The sequence below is a fragment of a genome, unplaced genomic scaffold, assembly GCF_019419815.1.
Source record: "Pyrus x bretschneideri cultivar Hongxiangsu unplaced genomic scaffold, Pyrus_bretschneideri_v1 Contig129, whole genome shotgun sequence".
Taxonomy (NCBI): Eukaryota; Viridiplantae; Streptophyta; class Magnoliopsida; order Rosales; family Rosaceae; genus Pyrus; species Pyrus x bretschneideri.
Genome location: NW_025999423.1, coordinates 125,312 through 150,567, shown reverse-complemented (window position 1 = coordinate 150,567; position 25,256 = coordinate 125,312). Strand labels below are relative to the sequence as shown.

General features: G+C 38.9%; 1 pseudogene; it reads left to right on the top strand.

Moving 5' to 3' along the window:
• Positions 1-4,845: 4,845 nt before the first annotated feature.
• On the top strand, positions 4,846-4,956 carry LOC125474678 (annotated as a pseudogene).
• Positions 4,957-25,256: the final 20,300 nt, after the last annotated feature.

The window sequence follows — 25,256 nt, the reverse complement described above, 5'->3', positions numbered from 1 at the left end:
ATGGCAAATTTTCTAACAAAATTTACATTCAAAGAAGCAAGAATAAAGCTTGTAACAATTACAACATTCAAATCATAAACTATGAACTACAAAACCCAAAAGGATTCACCAACTACTAGACTTAGGCTCTGATACCACTTGAAGGAAGATTTGTGAAAAACATGTTCATTTAAGCAACATCAATAGCATGCAATTAACAATTAAAGGCGGAATCATGCTTGTATGCACTTAAAACAAAACATTTACCCATGAAATTCAAAGCCTAGTAGATAGGTGAACCAAGACTCAACTCAAAAACAAAGTGAGTTGAGAAATCAATACCTTTGTAGATTCCTCTTTGCATAAGCAAAGGCTAATCACCCAAAGAGAGGGCCTTCATTCCTTGCATCTTAGATCCATGGATTTGGATGGATGAAAAGGTTTCTCCAAGTTCCCAAAATTGAGAACCTCTAAGTCTCCACACCAAGGTATATTGTAGAAGAAATGAGTGACCTAGAGGAAGTAAGATTGCTAGCTATTCCCCTCTAGATTGGCCAAAATTTTAGAGAGAAAGGAGAGCTTGTGTTCTCATCCTTTCCCCCAAAAAAATAACCCTTAGTAAATTTTAGGCTATAAAGTCCTTTATATAGTCCCTTCAAATAAGTGACCTAATGGACCAAAAGCCCTATTCTTTTACACATGGCTAGCCTATAGGTTTATTGGGCTTTCAAGCCCTTTGTTTTATTCAAGTTGTCATATAACTTGAGTTAATGGGCTTGACATTCAAATCTCATTGGGCCTTGCGGCCCAAAACTAACCCGAGGTCTTTAACGAACTTATTCGTTTGATTAATTAACATATTAATTAATCCTAGCCTTAGATAAATAATTAAACCATTTAATTATTCTTACTCATCTCCGTTGAATCTTCAATCTCTACCTTACACGGTGTACGATCCATTAGGTTCCTTTTAGCGAGGCAGTGGGCGATTCAAACTCTTTCAAATCGATTGTGAATTGAAACTTACTTTCAATTCTCCCGTTAGTGATAATACACTTTTAGGGCTTCCACAAACCATGAGTGACACCTAGCAGCATATCATGGTTACCCAAGCTAATCAGAAGAGGTGGAGAACCTATTCAGTTTAGGATTACAAATGCAATACGGTCTTTCTCTAATACAATACTCTTGACCACATTGTTTGGTTTGATAGTTTATTCATGTCTACTATCCAATGTGAATCTTTGTACTTATATGATTACCTTGAATGTGATCTGGAACGCATTCCAACATCTCATTCATACTCTGGCCAGAGATTCCAAATCATATCATAGAGTATTCTCCCTCAAATAGTTTGAAGGTTAGAGATCCCTTGTTGCGCATTCACTTGCCTCCATGGCTAAGTGGCTTAACCCCAACGATGCCGTGGACACCCTGATAGAGTGACGTTGACATAATCAAAGATTAAGGACCTAACCACAAGACAACTGTGATGCCTCAGGTCAAAAGACTAATTTGCATTATCCCAACCATGAGTTCTCATGTGACATGAATATGAGAACTCTTCATTGATCGTGTTCAGTGAACTCATTCTCTATTGAGCACCTACGTACTTGTCTTGATGTCACACACACCAATGACTCGAGACTAGTCACTCTCCCTGAGAGAAGACATAGCACGTACTGATCTTAACGGACTGTCAATGCCCAATTGACAATCCTATGATCAGGAACGTTTAGGATGTGTCAACGAAAGAATGGTCTCATGAATCTAACATCTTTAGATCGCATTCTTCCAATCACATATTCCTTGGACTTATCGTTTAAGCATATAACATTTATATTAGACGGCTCAAACAATAATCTTTGCCCTTTACATTTAAACTACATTAGTTTGAAATGAACTACATTAGTTTGAAATGTCCGTAAAGTATCATCATATGATTGGTTTTAGGGCACATTTCTAACAATCCTACCAATTGAACGACAAATGCTCGATGCATCGGCGGGTGGAGCATTGGTGGACAAGACACCCATGGCGGCCAAGGTCTTGATCGCGAACCGAGCGTTGAACGCTCAACAATATGAGGGAGTAGGACAAAGAGGACCCCCACGGCAACATGTGCATGAGGTAAGTTCCACACCCGATATTCATTCACAATTAGCTAATCTTACCTCCATTGTGTCTCAGATGGCCGAAGGCATGAGGATGCAAGGACCAGTTGTATGCGGGGTGTGTTCGATCCAAGGACATGCTTCTGAGAAGTGCCCACAGCTCATAGAAAATGGTGGATGGGAAAGTGCCAACGCCATTGGATTTCAGGGCCAGAACCAACCAAGGAACGATCCGTACTCAAACACTTATAATCCAGGTTGGAGAGACCACCTGAACTTCAAATGGAGGGAGCCCCAACAACCACCACAACAAGGAGGCTTTAGGCAACAACCACCGGGCTTCTACAACAAGCCATACGGCCCCACACAAGCACCTCCACAACCTGCCCAAACAAGTTCAGGTAACACTTTAGATAATGATACACTTCTTAAGTTACTAACGAATTTGTCTTAGGGGCAAGAAAACCAAGCTAAAGCCATGCAAAACCAAGACAAGAGGGTGGAGCAATTGGAGAAACAAATTGGGCAAATTGCAGATTTTGTAGGGAAGTTTCGCGAGCAAGGCCAACTTCCGAGTTCTACCATTCCGAACCCCAAAGGAGGCTTCGAAAGCGCAAAGGCCATTGATAGGAGCATATTCATGCGACTTAAATGGCTTGTTCTCGTGCATTTACGTTATGTTTCTTTAGTTATTTTAGTATTTTAAGCTATTTTCGTGTGTTTGTAGGTCCAAAGGGCTAAAGGAGCAAAAAGATGCATTTTGGAGACTTTTGGAGCACTTTTGGGCTAAGAATGGATAGCCTATGCTTGGAGCCAAAGTGTTGGACGAAATTGAAGACCTAATTGAAGACCAAAGTGTTGGAACCTTGTTCCCTTTAGTTTTAGGACATTTAAACCTTTCCTATTTCCTTAGCCGTGCATAACATTCCAACATTTCACTCCTTCATTTCAGCCACACTCCCACATATCATTACTTATCATCACCACTTATCACTTATCATAATCACATATCATTACTTATCATCACGACTTATCACTTATCATAATCACATATCATACACTTATCATCACCACTTATCACCTAACACAAAACCTTGCAGCCACATGTATTCATCATTGCAGCCACATCCTTCACATTAACCCACATGCACACTCAATCATTCACCCTAGCTGTTTTTCACATGCATTCCCAACAAATAAATCAGCCAACACATGCACCCATCACCCAAAACAAAGCATTGCACATGCATTCCCCTTACAATTTCAGCCATCCTAGCTGTTTTGCACATGCCTTCACTTTACCTAGCTGTTTTGCACATGCATTCACTTTACCTAGCTGTCATGTTCCCTCTCCCATCCATTAATCTCCCTATAAAAACCATACACACTTCACACAACATTGATTCATTCCCATTCATACACAATTCATTCACCATTCACGCCAGAAATTCATCCCCTGTCTATAACACATCCATACTTCACCATTCTTCATATTTTCTGCCCAAAAAGAAGCCTTGAGGTTCCCTACATCCATCCCTATCCCAAATCAAGCATTGCCTTCTCTACTTTCTTGTCCCCTATGGTGATGTTGATAGAGAAACTTCCTGGATCCTTGAGCTTTGGTGGAAGTTTTCTTTGCAAAATTGCACTCACATTCTCAGACACCACTACCTTCTCATGTGGTCCATACTTCCTTTTGTAGCTGTTTAACTCCTTGAAGAACTTCACATATGCTGGCATGTTCCTAATGACATCAAGCAAAGGTAAGTTAACATTCACTTTTCTTAGTATATCAAAAATTTCTTTGAATGACTTATCCTGCTTGCTCTTGGCAAGTCTTCCAAGGAATGGTATTGGTGGAGTGTATGGTTTCTCAGCCTTGTGAAGATTTGGTGCTTCAAGTGAGGAAGTAGCATGGCTTGGTTCCTCGTTTGGTTTCTCATTGTCTCCTTGAGTAACACCTGCATTCACATAATCATATTCATTAGTAACTTCATTGCCAACCCTATTATCAATAACCTTACCACTTCTAAGTGTAGTGATTGCTTTGGCTTGCTCTTGGTTCCTTTGGAGTATCACGGGTTGGCTTGGAAACTTTCCAACTTCTCTTTGGTTCAGGGCATCTGCAATCTGCCCCAATTGTGTCTCCATTTTGGTTAGAGCTGCTAAATGTTGTTGGAGAGCGCTATTGGTGGAATGTTGGAATTGCAAGGTGTTTTGGGCTAACAATTTAACCGTGTCCTCAAGGGTAGTGGCAGGTTTTGGTTGGAAGTTTTGGAATTGATTGTTGTTCTTCCATGAAAGGTTGGGATGATCTCTCCAACTTGAGTTATATGTATTGGAATACACATCATTCCTTGGCCTTTGGTTGTAAGAATTCATGAGGTTCACTTACTCTTGAACATACTCGGGGTAAGCCTCCCTAGATGGACATTGGTGAGTAGGATGGCTTGGTATGTTGCAAATGGCACACACTTCATTAGCTTTTGGCACCATGTTGAGCACGGATTCAAGCTTCCTTTCTAGGTTAGCTACCTGCAACAAAAGCTCATGATTAGAACTTGTTTCATAGACTCCAACTTTCTTACCCCTTAAATCCTTGTGTTGAGCATTAGACCCCAACATCTCATAAATGTTATATGACTCTTGAGCATTCTTTTTCTTCAATGCTCCACCTGCTGCATTATCAACAGTTGATTGACAATTTTGGGTTAGTCCATCATAGAAAATTTGCATTTGTAAGTGAAAAGGTAACCCATGGTGTGGACATTGCAACAAGAGGCCTTTAAAACGCTCCCAACACTCATTGAAAGGTTCTCCATCATCTTGTTTGAAGTTGAAGATTTGTCCCCTTAATGTGGCTGTCTTTTGAGTGGAAAAGAACTTCTCCAAGAACTTCTTAGCCACGACATCCCATGTGGTGAGGGAACCTGGTGTTAGAGTCATTAACCAACTCTTGGCCTTATCTTTCAAGGTGTAAGGAAACACTCTCATCCTCAAATTTGCTTCACTAACTCCCTGCAAAGGTAAACCACTCACAACATTGTAAAACTCTTTAATATGAGCTAAAGGGTCTTCATTAGGTAAGCCATAAAATGAGGGAAACATATGAAAATGTGAAGATTTGAGATCATAGTTTCTAGCTTCTGTGGGCAGCAAGATGCATGAAGGTGAATTTGGTATGATTGGTTGAGCAAAGTCCTCCAAAGCTTGAAGTTCATCTTGGTTGCCCGCCATCTCTTCCTCTCTTTCCCAATTAAATTGCTCAGATCCTTTACTTGTTGAACTAGGTGAAATCCTTTCCTCTTCCTCACGGATAAAGGATGAACTTGATGGCACAAAGTTGTCCAAAGTGTGGCCCTTTAACCTTTCAATTCTTTGGCCTAACTCAACAAGTCTATTTGACATATACTACCTGAAACAAAGTAACACAAGTTTGAATGAAAATCAAGAATCTACCTAAAATGAAAAGAGCAAAGTTTAACTAGCACACAACAATGAAAAACACAAAGTTTAAATAGCAAACAAGCAATTATAAGGGACTGAAATCAGTCCCCGGCAACGGCGCCATTTTTGTTGATGTATATTTCCTTCCTAATGCTTGAATATATTTAGTATAATGGCACAAGCAAGGGTGTCGAATCCACAGGGACTAATTGGACCTATGTAATTACTTGTTTTGCAAGAACTCTATGGAATGAATCAAACTAGTCTAAATAGGCAGATTTGGAAATGAATCAAACTAGTCTAAATAGGCAGATTTGGAAATGAATCAAACTAGTCTAAATAGGCAGATTTGTTGTTGTAACTTGAAAGTATAAGAAAATGAAGTAAACACAAATAAATGAATCAACAACTAATACAATGAGATAGTTCCAATGGAAATGAAGCTAGGGATTCGATTTCACCATTGCTCAACTAAGTCCATGTTTGTTAAGTTAGTTTGTACTCATTCATCTACCTATTTCTTGAGTTTGTTTTACTTGGACATGATCAACCATATGATGTGTGGATTTGATCAAATGTCTCTAATCATGAACCTAATTGTGATGTGCAACTTTGGTTCATAATCAAGAGTATGTAATGCACAAGAAACTTTCATAAAACTAAAGGGGATAACTCGGCAGGATGTGTGCTAAACATTCCCTTCATTCATTCACATATCTACCAAGATTATGCATGATGTGTGTTCTAATCTTGGCTACACAACTTTGTGATTAATTCAAATGATGATCAAACATTAAAATCAACACACAAAGTCACCATTAAATCAGAGAATGAAACAAGAAATAGATGGACAAACTGAGCATTCTAACTTAATTACATGGCAAACTTTGCAAGGTTACATCGAATCCCTAGAGGAAGATTAGTTACACTTCATGTTTACAAAGGTTTAACATAAAAATAAATAACATGTGTGAACATAAGATTAAGAAGGAGAAACCCTTGAAGCAAAACTGATGTTGAAGTCCTTGAAGAGTGCCTTGGTGTTGCTTCTCCAAATGTGGTACGGATGAAGGTAGAATGGTTATGTTTGAATGGTTTCTGCCCTTGGGACAGAAATGGACAGAGAATGGAGTGAAATGGGAGAGGTTATGTGTGTGTAATGGACTGAATGAAGAAGAAAAATGCGGAACCCTATGTGTGAAGTGAGCCTTGTTTTATAGAAGGGAATGTGGCTCCAACATTCAAATTGGATCTCAATTTGAACAAGTGAGATGGAATAGCATCAAATGAGCTGGAATTGATGGGTTTCTAAGGTAGTGGACGCATGGTATTAGGGAATATGCATGAATGTTGTTTGTTTAATTTAGCTACATGTGCACTTGCTGCAAAGCTGAAATGACACCCTGGAAAGGGTATCAAAATGCACGGCATAGACAAGGATGAGCTAGAATCACATGGAATGATGGGATGAATGGATTTCTGGAATGATAGATGCAAGGAATGGACATGATCTGCAGGTACGAGGATTATTTAATAAAGAAGCATGTGGATTTCTGCAAAGGTGAATTGAACCACCAGAAATTGTTTGTACAAATCTGGAAAGGGGAAGAAAACACACGGCATTGGATGATGGAATGAGTGATTTTCTGGAATAATGGGTGAATAACAAAAGGGAAATGTGCAAGCATGTGGATTTCTGCAAAGATGAAACATGAGAAAGATAATGGAATGCACGGAATGGATGTGAGCATGCATGTGAATGCATGCTTTGGTGTTTAGAAATGCATAATCTGACTTGGAACCACATGGGATTTGCATGACATGATTGTGTTTGTTGGTGGAACTATGGTTGAATGAATTAAGTAATGGAGGTGCATGTTCTTGGTGCAAAAGGGAGCTGGAATGGCATGGGAAGCACGACAAGGTTGCAAACATGCATGTGAATGCATGTTTGGGTGTTGGAATCACATAGCTGACTTCCATGTTTTTGCTTTGTTTAAAATCACCCAATATGGCCGAATTGCATCTCTTAGCACTTCACATCTTTTCTGGAATGTTTTTACTTCATTTGCCTTTCCATTGATCCAAGTTCACACTTGGCTGCACACTAACACCAAATAATGTAAAATGCAACTAGTTTAATCCAAAACAATCACAAAGACACCAAATAAGGAAGATATAAATGCATGCAAAATGTGACTTATCAATTATAAGATTGTAACTATTACGTGAAACTCCCTCATAATCTAGCATCATATTCATGCATGAAAACTAAGCGTGCACTCTCAATCAACATACACAAATAAGTTATCAATCAAATAGATGAACGAATTGAATCCACAACTTATGAAATAACAACTAAATGTAATCAAATCATATTGCAAGCATGTACATGGTTTCGAATTCCCCCCTAACCAAGGGGGTTTAGCCACTCATGATTACAACAAACTTAGAGAGTAATAACAAAGTAAACATTGAAAACAAGAATCGAAGTACACCTAAAAATTCCAACAACTCAATCTTGAATTATATGAACATTTAAGCCTCTTCTCCTCTAGTTGCTGCGGCACAAGGGGTTTTGGTGAGTTTTGGGGGTTATGGATGATGTAGAATGATGTGTTTAGGGTAGGGATGGATGTAGGGGAAGGCAAGGAGTGTTTTTGGGCAGAAAATATGAAGAATGGTGAAGTATGGCTGTGTTAGAGAGAGGGAATGAATTTCTGGCGTGAATGAATGTGTATGAGAGGTGGTGATCTGATCTAGGGGTTAATATGAGTATATATAGGCACTTAGAACCCTAGGGAAATCAGATATGGACTTGAAGTAATTAATGGGAGAGCATGGGAGTGCATGTGGTTGATTTGTGGTGCAATGATGAAAGGCAAAATGCATGTGGTTGATTTGTGGTGCAATGATGAAAAGGCAAAGTGCATGTGGCTGATTTGTGGAGCAATGATGAAAGGCAAAGTGCATGTGGCTGATTTGTGATGCAATGATGAAAGGATGGAAGTGCATGTGGCTGCAATGGATTAAAGGATGGGAGTGCATGTGGCTGAAATGTAGCCTTCTAGAAATCAGGTTTTTAGGCCCCCTTGCAACTCCCTAACTGAATTCAAGCCTTTCAAATTCGTCCATCCTCATGCCACCATGCTTGCACTATCCAATCTTGGCCCAAAAATGCTCTAGAATGCTCCAAATTGCTTCTTTTTGCATACTTTGACACTAAAACCTGAAATTGCACGAAAATAACTTTAAACACTATAATTAACATAGTTTAGCTAATTAAATGCAAGAAAACAAGCTAACTAAGTCGTAAATATGCTCCTATCAATTTCCCCCACACTTAGCTTTTGCTAGTCCTCGAGCAAAACAAACAAAAGAAAGAAAACAAAACGAAACAAACTAACCAAAACAAAACCTAAACCTTCCAACGTTTGCCTCAGGGATTTCCAATGCACATGACATGTTAAAGATCGTTATCCCCATAGATTTGAGTCCTCTTTACACAAGCACATACTTAATTAAAGCCACTACTCACTTGTTCACAAGTAATCAATTAAAACAATGCTTTGAATGTAGTAACATGCCTTAGAGAATTCCCTCAATTCCTTACAAGATATACACTCTATTTTCACTCAGATTTTCTAACTCCACACCCTATACTAGTCATATGTGAGAAGATTGATGTAGATATGAAAACGAATGCTCACATATATGTTTCACAATGAATGCAATTTCTAGAGTTAAGAAGCATGTTTAGATATGATCTCATGAATGGAATGCTACTACTTAGATGCGAGAACCAGTGACACCATATGCTCATACCAAATTCAAACTCCACAAATTGAAACACATAACACTCAAGATAGAAGTTAAAGGTTGTAATGGGGCTTGGGGTGTTGGTTAACAAGGAAAGGATAGGGAAAACAAACGTTCTTCAAGCAATAGTAAGCAAAGCAATGAAATTGAGACTTAGAATTCACTTAGATTGCAGAAATTAACTTTAAAACACAAGGGAAAGATTTAGACAACTCCTTAGGGCCGAATTCATTGTTTTGGACCCTTACTTCAACAAACAATACATTGGAACTCTTTTTCTCAACTTTTCAACTTTTTCTTCATTTTTTTTTTCTTTCCTATAGCACACAATTCCTCATGAAAAACACTTCCCCCACACTTGTTTTCTGCCAACATAAATCAAAAGGACTTCAATTTGAATCATGCTTTGCTATGCTTTAAGAACAAGGGTATGGATAGTCCTAATCTAGGCTAGGTGAGGAAAACATGAGTTAACAAATAATGACGGCTAACAAGGCTCAATGGGGTTAAAAACCTACAAAACATAATGACATAGGGCACACGGCTTTTTGGCTAAGGTGGTGGTCACTACACAACTTCATCTTGAATGTGTGTTATGCAAATCAATAACATGCTTTGAATGAAATGGGCATGAGTTCTAGCATTTGGAACTAAATGATGAAACGCCTTCTAAGTAGCAACCAAGCAAAGAATAATGAGATCATGCAACGACTTTAGAAAACAAAGAATGCACAGATTTTAACTCTCCAAATAAACGTTTAGGCTCAAGTCTCACAAGGTTGTAGCGTTAGTTTGAGTTCCTTCCTTCAAGGATGTTACAAAAACTGATTTTTTATTTTTATTTTTTATGATTGCATGTGAATTTGATGCGTGAATTATACGCACACAAATTAAACCCTCTTTTTATCAATTGTAGTAAGTACGTAAGTAGGGATTGTTCTGGACCGGGGATTAGGAGGGATTGTTAATCACTTGGATTTGACTCAAAAACGTAAAAACACAATATAAAACACTATACTAGACTCAAAGAATGCAAAACTAAACTTTAAAACACCAAAACAAACCAAAAGACTCAAAACAGCACCAAAACACTCAAAACTGCCTTAAAAACACTTTCTGGGTAGTTTTGAGCACTTTGAGTACTTTGGACGAATTTTGGTAATAACTTGAATCAAAACACTTAAAAACACAAACTAAGACACTTTCTAACTTATTTGGACAATACAAAGACTCAAAGGACTCAAAACAGGTTCAAAAGACTCAAAGGACTCAAAACTGCCTAAAAACACTAACTAGGCAGTTTCTGACCTTAAACCCAAATTTGGACGAAATGAAGTTGTAACTTGACTCAAGACTCTTAAAAACACAAACTAAATTGATTTCTAACTAATTTGACAATAAAGTAAAGGGGGATTTAGGGTTTGACGAACTTAAACTAAATGAACAAATTGCAATTAAAACAGAATGTAAATATGAAATTGATGAAATGGAATGGATGGGATGACTAGCTAAGGGATTCATCTCCACACATGTTACACTTGCATAATAAAAAGATTTCCAATTGCATTTCAATAAATTATGAAACTCATCACCCCGGGTTAATTAGGTCCGCTTAAATTAACCGTCAAGTTTTCCTTAAGTTAATGAATTGGATGATTGCATACGACAACCCAAAGCATTCCTCACAAGTTCCCTACATGAATTGCATAATAGAGATACAAGCAAGAATCATTAAGCAACATGAAAACTATAAGTGTTGACGAGGCATTCGTTACTATGATTGCATGAAACTTATGCCAAGAATATGTTTAACGCGATTGTTTATAAGCAACCTCCACTACTTGTGAATATAAGTTCATAACTATTACGTGAAACTCACTTATATTCTAGCGTCAAATTCATGCATGAAAATCAAGCGTGAACTCTCAATAAGCATACATAAATAGGTTATCAATCAAATAGTTAAACAAATTGAATTCACAACTTATGAAACGCAATTAGAAGTAATCAAATCAAAATGCAAGCATAAACATATATTTCGAATCCCCCCCTAACCAGGGGGGTTTTAGTTCCTCATGATACAAAACAAAGAGAATCAAAGAAACACCTAAACATTCCAACAACTCAAACTTGAATTGTATGAACGTTTAGGCCCTCTTCTGATAGGAGCATATTCATGCGACTTAATTAGCTTGTTCTCGTGCATTTATGTTGTGTTTACTTAGTTGTTTTAGTGTTTAAGGCCACTTTTGTGTATTTTCAGATTATAAGGCCAAAGTGTGCAAGAAGATGTAAATTGGAGTCTTTTGGAGCGAAAGAGGAACGAATGAGTTGAAGACTTGAAGAAACGACGAAATCCTACTCCAACGATGAATTCTTACCAAAACGAGGAATCCTACTCAAACAAGGTTTCCTATTTTAGGAAAGTTAACCCTAAGTTTCCCGTTTTGGTAACCTTTCCTAAACTTAAACGTCCGTATTTTCTAGCCACTTTGACGGCCTTATAGGCACTTTAGGACACAAAACCAAGGCCCTAGCCACACCCTTTAATCTTTCCCTTTTTAATTTCTGATTTTATTTCCTAATTCTAGAAGCCTTTGAATTTATTTTCGTTAATAAAAATAAGCTAGGAACCAAACATATTTAAAACTCTAGGTTTTACATACTTAGCCGCACCTTTCCATATCCTCCCCTTTAATCCGTAGCCTTCCATTTTATTTTCATTTTTATAATAAAACAATTTCCACATATTTCCCATTATAACCGTAGCCAACATCACAAAATGCTCCCATTATTCAACCATTAGGCCGTGATTATTTCCATTAACCCTAATCCAAGCCGTGGCCACCTTTTTACATTTTTTTTCTCCCATTTTTCTCCACCATCCGTCCTTTAGCCGCAGCCACTTTTTCCCAATTTTTTTACCATCAACCGTGCATCCATTCAGAACCTAATCCTCTGATATTATTCATCCTAAGCCGTAAAAATCCCATCTTTTTCACACAACAAGCAGCCGCACTTTCTTGCTCCACTTTCCAGCCGTGCATCCCATAATTCCTTCTCTGCCGTGTTGGTCCCCATCCATTGCAGCCAAATCCCATAACCCTAGGCTATTCACTCCATTATCTCATATATTCTAATCCATAGCCAACATAACCTTTCAATAATTCTTATTCCAGCCGCAGCCATCTTCCACATATTAACACAATCAGCCGCATATCTTCTCCACCATTGCAGCCACCATTCTACACCACTCAACACTTTCCTACCACCTTGCCGCACCACTTTAACACCCTAAATCCATCCCTAACCCAGAAATTCACCTAAATTCATCCATTTAACCTCACTGCCGCAGCAAGGAGAAGAGGAAAGAGGACTTAGACGCGCAGAAATTCAAGTGGATTCATTGGGCGTTCTAGGTGTAATCCATCCTTTGTTCTTTATGTTTAAATTCAATTGTATTTTTCTTGTTGTGAACATGAGAGGCTAAATCCCCCTAGTTAGCTAGGGGGTGATTCGAAACCATGTTTATGCTTGCAATATGAATTGATTACTTTTGGTTGGAATTTCATAAGTTGTGGATTCAATTCGTTCATCTATTTGATTGATAACTTATTTGTGTATGTTGATTGAGAGTGCACGCTTAGTTTTCATGCATGAATATATGCTAGATTATGAGGGAGTTTCACCTAATAGTTACAATCTTATAATCACAAGTAGTGAAGGTCGCTTGAAAACGATCGCGTTGAATGAATTCTTAGCATAAGTTTCATGCAATTCATAGTAACAAATGCTTCGTCAATGCTTACGTTTTTCATAGAACTTAATGATTCTTGCTTGTATCTCTATTATGCAATTCATGTAGGGAACTTGTAGGGAATGTTTTGGGTTGTCGTATGCAATCATCCAACTTAATAACTTGTGGAAAAACTGAGGGTTAATTAGTGCAATTCACGGTTAATTTGGGGCGTTGAGTTTCATAATTTATCGAAAGACCAACTGAAAATCAAAGTGTATGCAAGTGTGACATGTGTGGAGAAGAACCTTCTAGCTAGCATTCATTCCATATTTCATCACATTCATATTTACATTCTGCCTTTAAATTACAATCGTTGCATTTAGTTTAATTTCGTCAAAACCTCAATCCCCCTTTACTTTAGTGTCCAATTTAGTTAGAAAGTGTCTTAGTTTGTGTTTATAAGCGTTTTGTATTCTTTGAGTCTTTTTATTTGTTTTAGTGTTTTATTGTTTAGTTTTGCATTCTTTGAGTCTAGTTTAGTGTTTTTAACGTTTGTTTTACGTTTTTGAGTCAGTGTCCAAGTGATTTTGCAATCCCTCCTAATCCCCGGTTAAGAACGATCCCTACTTATTCATATACTACAATTGTCACAAGAGGGTTTTAATTTGTGTGCTTACTTAGTTCGCATCAAATTTTTGGCGCCGTTGCCGGGGATTAGCAACTTTGCTAATCCCTTGGATTGTTTAATTTCTGTTTATTTATTTATTTTGTTGAAGTTTCTGATTTTGTTTTGTTTTCCTTGTGTTAGGTAATAGTGCATGACTCGGAGCTCTCAACCGATTTGTGAGCATATCTCAGACTTTGACAGCGATTTTGAGAGAACTTTGAGACGAAGGAAGAAGCACCATGAGTCGAATCCACCAAGCCCGGAACCTGAGCTTGAAGAACAAGGCCTAGAAGAGGAAGAAGAGGCCACGGCAGGGATCTTTGAGGAGCCACAAGACATGGCCGTAGACAACCGGACACTTAAGGAGCTTTCCGCTTCGGGATTGGCTAATGCAGCACCTTTGTGCATCCAATATCCCCCACCGGCCGAAGGGAAGACCGAGGAGTTTGAGTTGAAGTCAAGCTTGCTCCACCACATTCCGAAGTACCATGGGATGTCCATGGAGGATCCGAACAAGCACCTAAAGGAATTCGAGGTGGTGTGCTCAAGTATGACTCCCGTCAACGTCGACGGAAGTATTCTGAAGATGAAGGCTTTTCCATTCTCTTTAATGGACAAAGCCAAGGATTGGTTGTACGACTTAGCTCCCGGAACCGTTACATCGTGGGAGAGCATGAAGAGGGCTTTTCTGGAGAAGTTCTTCCCAACTTCTCGAATCATCCTTTTACGAAAAAGGATAAGTGGCATCCAACAAGATGAAGGTGAGTCATTTCCTACGTACTATGAACGTTTTAAATCTCTTGTTGCTTCCTGTCCACAACATCAGATGACGGAGGAGTTGCTTCTGCAATACTTCTATGAGGGGCTTCTACCAATCGAACGACAAATGCTCGACGCATCGGCGGGTGGATCGTTGGTGGACAAGACGCCCAGGGATGCCAAGGTCTTGATCGCGAACCGAGCGTTGAACGCTCAACAATATGAAGGAGTGGGACAAAGAGGACCCCCACGGCAGCAGGTTCATGAGGTAAGTTCCGCACCTGATATTCATTCACAGTTAGCTAATCTTACCTCCATTGTGTCTCAGATGGCCGAAGGCATGAGGATGCAAGGACCGATTGTATGCGGGGTGTGTTCAATCCAAGGACATGCTTCTGAGAAGTGCCCGCAACTCATAGAAAATGGTGGTTGGGAAAGCGCCAACGCGATTGGATTTCAGGGTCAAAACCAACCGAGGAACGACCCATATTCTAACACTTACAATCCGGGTTGGAGAGACCACCCAAACTTCAAATGGAGAGAGCCCCAACAACCACCACAACAAGGAGGCTTTAGGCAACAACCTCCGGGCTTCTTCACCAAGCCATTCGCACCCACACAAGCACCTTCACAATCTGCCCAAACAAGTTCAGGTAACTCTTTAGACAATGATACACTTATTAAGATACTAACTAAGTTGTCTAATGGGCAGGAAGATCAAGCGAAGGCTATGCAAAACCAAGATAAAAGGGTGGATCAACTTGAGAAACAAATTGGGCAGATTGCCGAGTTTGTAGGTAAGTTTCGAGATCCCGGACAACTCCCTAGTTCCACCATTCCAAATCCGAAGGGAGGTTTCGAATCAGCTAAAGCAATCACCCTAAGAAGTGGTAAGGAAGTTGGGGCAGGTCCTACATCAAAAACAGGTTACGAGGATGAAAAGCTGCAACATGAAGAGGAGGAAGCAAGCAAGCCCACGGCAAGGGTACAAACACCCTTGCCGCAACTACCAAGGGACATTAATGCACCCAACTCATCTGATTCGGCCACCAAAGGTAAGTTGGGGTCAAAATTGATTAATTCTAACTTTGTTCCACCCAATGTTCCTTTTCCTAGCAGATTTTTGCAATCCATGAAAGAAGAGGAGGAAAAAGATGTTCTAGAGACATTTAGAAAAGTTCAAGTCAACATACCCCTTTTGGATGCAATCAAGCAAATCCCGAAGTATGCGAAGTTCTTGAAAAAGCTTTGTACAACAAGGAAACGGATTCAAGAAAAAGAGGTGGTTCATGTAAGTGAGAATGTCTCTGCCATCTTGCAACGCAAATTACCTCCCAAATGCAAAGATCCAGGTAGTTTCACTATTCCTTGTGTAATTGGAAATACAAAGTTCGAACATGCCATGCTAGATTTAGGTGCCTCAATTAATGTCATGCCATATTCTGTTTATGCATCTATGAATCTAGGAGAGCTTAAAAAGGATGGTGTTATTATTCAATTAGCTGATAGATCTAATGCATACCCGAAAGGAGTTTTGGAGGATGTTTTGGTGCAGGTAGACCATTTGATTTTTCCTGCAGATTTCTATGTGCTTGACATGGAAGATTCGGCACACTCTCCATCATCACCACTCTTACTTGGACGACCTTTCATGAAAACAGCTCAAACCAAGATTGATGTGGCCAAGGGAGCAGTCACTATGGCCTTTGGTGGTGATATGATTAACTTTAAGATTCCTGAATCGATTGAGACTACTAATGATGTTCGTTCTTGTTGTGCCATTAATGTAATTGAACACATAGGGACGGAGTGTTCAACAAAGATCAAGAAGGATGTTTCTCGAACTACCACCGAGAAGGAACTTGGAGTAGAGAACAAGGAGTGCACGGCTCCAATCTTGAAAGGACCAAAATTGGCCATGAGCAACCCTTGTGCATCCGTCCATTGTGCTACCACTTCTTTGCCGAACAAAGGTAAGCCACCTATTCCAAATTCGATTCCCAATTCAACTAATAGGTGGTTACCTCGTGTGGTGCAGGTACCGAATCGAATTAAACATCGTGGGAGAATTCGTGTTGATGTAGAAAAGAAAAACACGACAATAAGAAAGGATCATTATCCCACTCCATTCAAGGACCCAAAGCATGAAGTGATTCGTCGGACAGATTGTAGTTGCACCCCTCTATGCCGTGAGGTTCCATAAACCTTCAAGGGAGCATCGTCCGGCTGGAAGACGTTAAAGCAAGCGCTTCGTGGGAGGCAACCCATGCCATCAACAAAGGAAGAACTTGGGAATCGCTCCACACTCAGATTTGCGTCCCTAAACCCTTTCCTTTGTTGCTTACTTTATGTTTTGTGTAATGTTTTTAATTGTGTTTAAAACATTGAGGACAATGTTTAGTTTAAGTGTGGGGGGGGTAACATTCTGTTTTGAGACTTTGTGCATGAAATTCGTAGGGTATTACCACCTAACATGTCTAAACTTGTTCTTTGCTGTTTTTATGTGTTTTTAAGCTATTTTAGAGTGTTTGAGTGTGTGTTGACTTAAAAATCCGAAAATACCATAAAAATTTGAAAAATTGTTTTGAAAAACCCAAAAAGAGTTGTTTTTGTGTGTTTGTTTGTGTCGTAGGTCACCTTCCAACACAATGATGAGGATTTGGTTTTTAATTGCATGATGGTTAAAGAAAGTTACAAACATGGTTGGACGTTTGATATACTCTTTGGTTTATGCTTGATTGTAGTTATAGTTTACGAATTCACATGTAATCACAAAAGAAAAAAATTAGTTTTTGTAACATGCTTGAAGGAAGGAACTTAAACAAACGCTACATCCCTGTGAGACTTGAGCCTAAACGTTATTTGGAGAGTTAAAATCTGTGCATTAATGTTTTCTAAGTCGTTGCATGATCTCATTATTCTTTGCTTGGTTACTACTTAGAAGGCGTTTTATCACTTAGTTCCAAATGCTAGAACTCATGCCCATTTCATTCAAAGCATGTCATTGATTTGCACAACACATATTCAAGATGAAGTTGTGTAGTGACCACCATCAAAGCCAAACAACCATGTGCCCTTCATTCATTTTGTGTTTAAGTTTAACCCCATTGATCTATGTTAGCCCATGTTCTTTGTTAACCCATATCATCCTCACCTAGCCTAGATTAGGACCATCCGTACCCTTGTTCTTGAAGCATAGTAAGCAATGAATTCCTTTTGATTAATGTGTTGCAGGAAATAAGTGTGGGGGAAGAATGATGGATGTGAGTTTATGTGCCATAGGCACGGTTAGAAAAAAAAAAAAAAAAAAAAAAAAAAAAAAAAAAGAGTTGAAAAGTATTGGTTGTTGAAGTAAGGGCCCAGAACAATGAATTAGGCCCTAAGAGTTGTTTAAATCTCCCCTATTTGTTTAAAAGTGGATTTCTGCATTCTAAGGGAATTCTAGGTCTTAATTTCATTACTTTACTTACTATTGCTTAAAGAATTTTTGTTTATCCCTACCTTTCCTTGTTAGCCAACACCCCAAGCCCCGTTACAACCCTTGACTTCTATCTTGAGTGTTGTGCATTTCAATTGTGGAGTTTGAATTTGGTATGAGCATATGGTGTCACTGGTTCTCGCATCTAAGTAGTAGCATTCCATTCATGAGATCATATCTAAACACGTTTAATTACTCCAGAAAGTGCGTTCTTTGTTATAACCTATGTGAGCACTAGTCTTTCATGTTTACATCAATCTGCTCACATATAACTAGTGTAGGGTGTGTAGTCAGAAAATCTGAGTGAAAATTGAGTGCATAACTAGTGAGGAATTGAGGGAATTCTCTAAGGCATGTTACTACATTCAAAATGTGTTTTATTTGATTAAATGCGAACTAGTGAATGGTGACTATGATTAAGTATGTGCTTGAGGGGAAGGAAGACTAAAAGCTATGTGAGTAATGATCTTTGACATGTCATGTTGCATTGGAAATCCCTGAGGCAAACGTTGGAAGGTTTAGGTTATGTTTTGTTTGTTTTGTTTCATTTTGTTTATTTTAGTTGTTTTGTTTTGCTCGAGGACTAGCAAAAGTTAAGTGTGGGGGAATTTGATAGGAGCATATTCATGCGACTTAATTAGCTTGTTCTCGTGCATTTATGTTGTGTTTACTTAGTTGTTTTAGTGTTTAAGGCCACTTTTGTGTATTTTCAGATTATAAGGCCAAAGGGTGCAAGAAGATGCAAATTGGAGTCTTTTGGAGCGAAAGAGGAACGAATGAGTTGAAGACTTGAAGAAACGACGAAATCCTACTCCAACGATGAATTCTTACCAAAACGAGGAATCCTACTCAAACAAGGTTTCCTATTTTAGGAAAGTTAACCCTAAGTTTCCCGTTTTGGTAACCTTTCCTAAACTTAAACGTCCATATCTTCTAGCCACTTTGACGGCCTTATAGGCACTTTAGGACACAAAACCAAGGCCCTAGCCCTATTTCCCTTCCTAGCCGCACCTTTATATTTATGTTTTAATTTCCTATTTTCGTAAGCCTTTGATTTAATTTTAAATAAGCTAGGGTTAGTTTTCTGAAATCATACATTTTCCTAACCCTAGCCGTAAAACCCCATCCTTTTTCTCACATCATGCAGCCACCATCTCATTTTAATTATTATTCCATAAACCGTATCCATTCATTCCCATTATTTCACACCCTAATTCTTCCATATATAATCAGCCACCATATAATTCTTTTCTTAGCCGCCACCATCCCATATTTCTTCCATTCTTTCCTTGCCGTGACATCCCTCATATTTTATTCCCACTATTCAGCCGCAAAAGCCATTCATCCCATGACCTTAAATCCCATTCATGCCATATTTTAATATTCAGCCATTATCCCATATTTTACCATTGATCTTGCCGCAGCCACATTCTCCCATTTATCAAAATCTGCCGCAGCATCCACAATCCCATTTTCTGCCGTGCCTTTCCCCATATTTTCCAGCCCCCTTCACATATATTTTTCACGCAGCCATACACCCTAATAAATCCTTTCCCTAGCCAGCGCATCTTGCATTCCAAAACAGCCACCATATTCCAATATCAACCAGCCGTGACTTCCCTAAACCTGGCAGCCGCATATTTTCCCAAAACTGTGCAGCCTTCCTTCAGTCCGCAGCCTTACCATCCATTCTCCTTGCATTCCACACCTCCACACACCATTGCCGCACCACCTTATCACCATAGATCCATCCCTAAACCAGAAAATAAACCAAAAACACAAGAAAACCAATCTGCCGCAGAAGGAGAAGAGGAAAGAGGAGCTTCGACGCGCACCAATTCACGAGGATTCGTTGGGCGTTCTAGGTGTAATCCATCCTTTATGCTTTATGTTTAAATTCATTTGTAATTCTCTTTTTGTGAACATGAGAGGCTAAATCCCCCTAATTAGCTAGGGGGTGATTCGAAACCATGTTTATGCTTGCAATATGAATTGATTATATTTGGTTGGAATTTCATGAATGGTGAATTCAATTTGTTTAACTGCTTGATCGATAACTTATTTATGTATGTTGATTGAGAGTGCACGCTTAATTTTCATGCATGAATATGACGCTAGAATATAAGTGAGTTTCACCTAATAGTTATGAACTTATATTCACAAGTAGTGGAGGTTGCTTATAAACAATCGCGTTAAATGAATTCTTGGCACTAGTTTCATGCTCATCATAGTAACGAATGCCTCGTCAACACTTATAGTTTTCATGATGCATAATGATCTTTGATTGTATCTTTATTGTGCTTTTCACGTAAAGGACTTTTGGAGAATGTTTTGAATTGCGTTGCGCTAACCCATCCAATTCATTAACTTAAGGAGAACTTGACGGTTAATTTAAGCGGACCTAATTAACCTGGGGTGTTGAGTTTCATAATTTATCGAAAGACCAACTGAAAATCATTTTGTATGCAAGTGTAACATGTGTGGAGAAGAACCTTCTAGCTAGCATTCATTCTATATTTCATCACATTCATATTTAAATTCTGCATTTAAATTACAATTTGTGCATTTAGTTTAATTTCGTCAAAACCTCAATCCCCCTTTACCTTAGTGTCCAATTTAGTTAGAAAGTGTCTTAGTTTGTGTTTATAAGCGTTTTGTATTCTTTGAGTCTTTTGATTTGTTTTAGTGTTTTATTGTTTAGCTTTGCATTCTTTGAGTCTAGTTTAGTGTTTTTAACGTTTGTTTTACGTTTTTGAGTCAGTTTCCAAGTGATTTAGTAATCCCTCCTAATCCCCGGTCTAGAACGATCCCTACTTGCATCTTTACTACAATTGTCACAAGAGGGTTTTAATTTGTGTGCTTACTTAGTTCGCATCATAACCATGCTTCTTCAACTTCTTTTGAGTTTTGGTGAGGTTACGTTCTTCGTCATTGACAGTGTTTGAAACCTTCTTTCCAGCCGTTTCAGAAGAAGCGAAGTCGTACCCGGCCTTTGACATGAGTTCGTAGGTGTTTAGGTTAAAGCCTTCTTCAGTCTTCTTAGTTGGAAGATAGCTTGGTTTCACTTTGACGCCATGTTGCACCTCCAGACAGTTGATGAGTCTGGTGGTTTGCAATTTTTTCTCCTCCACAGTCTTTATCAGCCTTGTAATTGTTTCCTTCATCTGAACCAGCTGCTCCTCGATTGAAGTTGCTCCAGTGGTCATGACTTGCATGGTTGTACTGCTGCTCGAATCAGCGTCGGAGAGTAGGGACTCTGAGTATTTCCTCGGGCTTTCCCCTCTTGATGCCCTTAGCGAGGCTAGGGTGATCACAGGCTCGTACCTCAGGTGCTCTTGTTCCTTTGACAGAGTTAATGCAGGGGCGGAAGCCGCGACAAAAAGATCTCTTGCCTTACTTCGGGTTATGATGCCTGAAATATCACCACTTGCGGCGATGATGTTTTTGTTCTTTGCTTTGATTGCAGGAATAGCTTGATCCTTTCTTGATGCCATTTGCGTTTTTCGATGATTTGAGGATAGAGATGAGAGGTAGAGATTGTCCCACTGGGCGTGCCAAATTTGTAAACACGAAAAATTCCTGAAACAAGAGACAAGAATACGTGTACAAAATATATTTTTGTATTAATGATTTTGGGGTTACAATCTCTTTGTAATTTGATCCTCTGATTCTATCTTCGTACGATGTGGGTTTGTGGATGAGTTGTTGATCCAAAGGGCCGTCGGGGCTTGATCTAAGGATGCACAGTTGATGAATGGATCTTCAAGGGGCGTTAGGCTTGATCTTGAAGAATGGGTGTATGAGTTTGTTGAGGTTGTTGATCCAAAGGGCCGTTGGGGCTTGATCTCAGGATGAACGGATGATGAATGATGAACACTTTCTTCAAGGGGCCGTCGGGGCTTGATCTTGAGTTAGTGGGAGTTCTTCAAGGGCCGTTGAGGCTTGATCTTGAAGGTTGATGGATGAGCGGATCTTCAAGGGCTTTTGGGCTTAATCTTGAAGAACGATTGGATGTGTGGATTTGTTGAGGTTGTTGATCCAAAGGGCCGTTGGGGCTTGAAATTAGGATGAACGGATGATGAACGATGAACACTTTCTTCAAGGGGCCGTCGGGGCTTGATCTTGCGTTGGTGGAAGTTCTTCAAGGGCCGTTGGGGCTTGATCTTGAAGGTTGATGGATGATGAACGATGAACACTTTCCTCAAGGGTCGTCGGGGCTTGATCTCGACGGCTTGATCTTGAGTTGGTGGAAGTTCTTCAAGGGCCGTTGGGGCTTGATCTTGAAGGTTGATGGATGATGAACGATGAACACTTTCCTCAAGGGCCGTCGGGGCTTGATCTTGAGTTAGTGGAAGTTCTTCAGGGGCCGTTGGGGCTTGATCTTGAATTGGTGGAAGTTCTTCAAGGGCCGTTGGGGCTTGATCTTGAAGGTTGATTTGACGAAGAACGAAGAGTGCTTTCTTGATCCTTCGAGATTTGCTTGAGAGCTTTAGAGTTCCGAAGCTTGAAGGTTTTGGTGTGATATCAATTTCCCTTCCTTTCTTCCTTCCTTCCTTCTTTCTCCTCTCAAAATGAATGCCTTGGCTTCCTATTTATAGAATTCCACAACTTGATTTTTGGATTTAAATAATCAGATGAAATAAATCATTTCTGCCAGGTATTGACACGTGTCATATTTGATGACTTTTCCAATTTATTTCGATTTTTCGTTGAGGCACACGCTACATGTAAAATTTATGTGATACGTGAGCGTTGAAATTTTAATTATTGGTCAACATTCATTTCACCGAAATTTTGATGTCTACAGGAATAACTGGAAATTGATTCATATGCATAAATATCATGTGTGGAGAAAGAACCTCTAGCTAATTCACCAACCATCTTATTTCATCAATTACATTCTGTCTAGTTATTAACTTGTTTCGTTATTTCAATTTTCATCAAACGTCAATCCCCCTTTTGCTTTAATGTTCAATATAGTTAGAAATCAATTTAGTTTGTTTTTTTAAAGCATTTTGATTCTTTTGGTTTGTCTTAGTGTTTTAACGTTTAGTTTCACATTCTTTGAGTCTAGTTTAACGTTTTATATTGTTTTTATGTTTTAGTTTAAATTCGTCCAAATCCAATTCCCCCCTATTTCGTTGAAGTTTTAGTCTTAATCTTTCTTATTTTTAGTTTTGCTTTCTTCGAGCGTTAAATAGTGTTTTATATTGTGTTTTTATGTTTTTAAGTCAATTTAGAAGGTTTTAGCAAGCCCTCCTAATCCCCGGTCTAGAATGATCCCTCACTTATCCATTCTACTACAATTGTCAAACAAGGGTTTAATTTGAGTGTCAAGTAATTCTCGCATCAGCATTCATTCAATTCATCTCATTCTTCCATACACATTTCAGTCACAAACACCAACCATTCCCTTGTGCCGTGGCCTCCTCCTTCCATTTTCACCACTCCCCAAACCATTCACACCATCAAACTATGCTTAGACCTTGTGCTACAACGAAGAGGAAGATAAGAGGGCCTAAACGTTCATACAATTCAAGTTTGAGTTGTTGGAATGTTTAGGTGTTTCTTTGATTTCAATGTTTAATTTCAATACTCTTTGTTTTGTACGAATGAGGAATGGAAGAGAAGATGATGCGAACTAAGTAAGCACACAAATTAAAACCCTCTTGTGACAATTGTAGTATATGAATAAGTAGGGATCGTTCTTAACCGGGGATTAGGAGGGATTGCAAAATCACTTGGACACTGACTCAAAAACGTAAAACAAACGTTAAAAACACTAAACTAGACTCAAAGAATGCAAAACTAAACAATAAAACACTAAAACAAATAAAAAGACTCAAAGAATACAAAACGCTTATAAACACAAACTAAGACACTTTCTAACTAAATTGGACACTAAAGTAAAGGGGGATTGAGGTTTTGACGAAATTAAACTAAATGCAACGATTGTAATTTAAAGGCAGAATGTAAATATGAATGTGATGAAATATGGAATGAATGCTAGCTAGAAGGTTCTTCTCCACACATGTCACACTTGCATACACTTTGATTTTCAGTTGGTCTTTCGATAAATTATGAAACTCAACGCCCCAAGTTCCCTACATGAATTGCATAATAGAGATACAAGCAAGAATCATTAAGTTCTATGAAAAACATAAGCATTGACGAAGCATTCGTTACTATGAATTGCATGAAACTTATGCTAAGAATTCATTCAACGCGATCGTTTTCAAGCGACCTTCACTACTTGTGATTATAAGATTGTAACTATTAGGTGAAACTCCCTCATAATCTAGCATCATATTCATGCATGAAAACTAAGCGTGCACTCTCAATCAACATACACAAATAAGTTATCAATCAAATAGATGAACGAATTGAATCCACAACTTATGAAATTCCAACCAAAAGTAATCAATTCATATTGCAAGCATAAACATGGTTTCGAATCACCCCCTAGCTAACTAGGGGGATTTAGCCTCTCATGTTCACAACAAGAAAAATACAATTGAATTTAAACATAAAGAACAAAGGATGGATTACACCTAGAACGCCCAATGAATCCACTTGAATTTCTGCGCGTCTAAGTCCTCTTTCCTCTTCTCCTTGCTGCGGCAGTGAGGTTAAATGGATGAATTTAGGTGAATTTCTGGGTTAGGGATGGATTTAGGGTGTTAAAGTGGTGCGGCAAGGTGGTAGGAAAGTGTTGAGTGGTGTAGAATGGTGGCTGCAATGGTGGAGAAGATATGCGGCTGATTGTGTTAATATGTGGAAGATGGCTGCGGCTGGAATAAGAATTATTGAAAGGTTATGTTGGCTATGGATTAGAATATATGAGATAATGGAGTGAATAGCCTAGGGTTATGGGATTTGGCTGCAATGGATGGGGACCAACACGGCAGAGAAGGAATTATGGGATGCACGGCTGGAAAGTGGAGCAAGAAAGTGCGGCTGCTTGTTGTGTGAAAAAGATGGGATTTTTACGGCTTAGGATGAATAATATCAGAGGATTAGGTTCTGAATGGATGCACGGTTGATGGTAAAAAAATTGGGAAAAAGTGGCTGCGGCTAAAGGACGGATGGTGGAGAAAAATGGGAGAAAAAAAATGTAAAAAGGTGGCCACGGCTTGGATTAGGGTTAATGGAAATAATCACGGCCTAATGGTTGAATAATGGGAGCATTTTGTGATGTTGGCTACGGTTATAATGGGAAATATGTGGAAATTGTTTTATTATAAAAATGAAAAT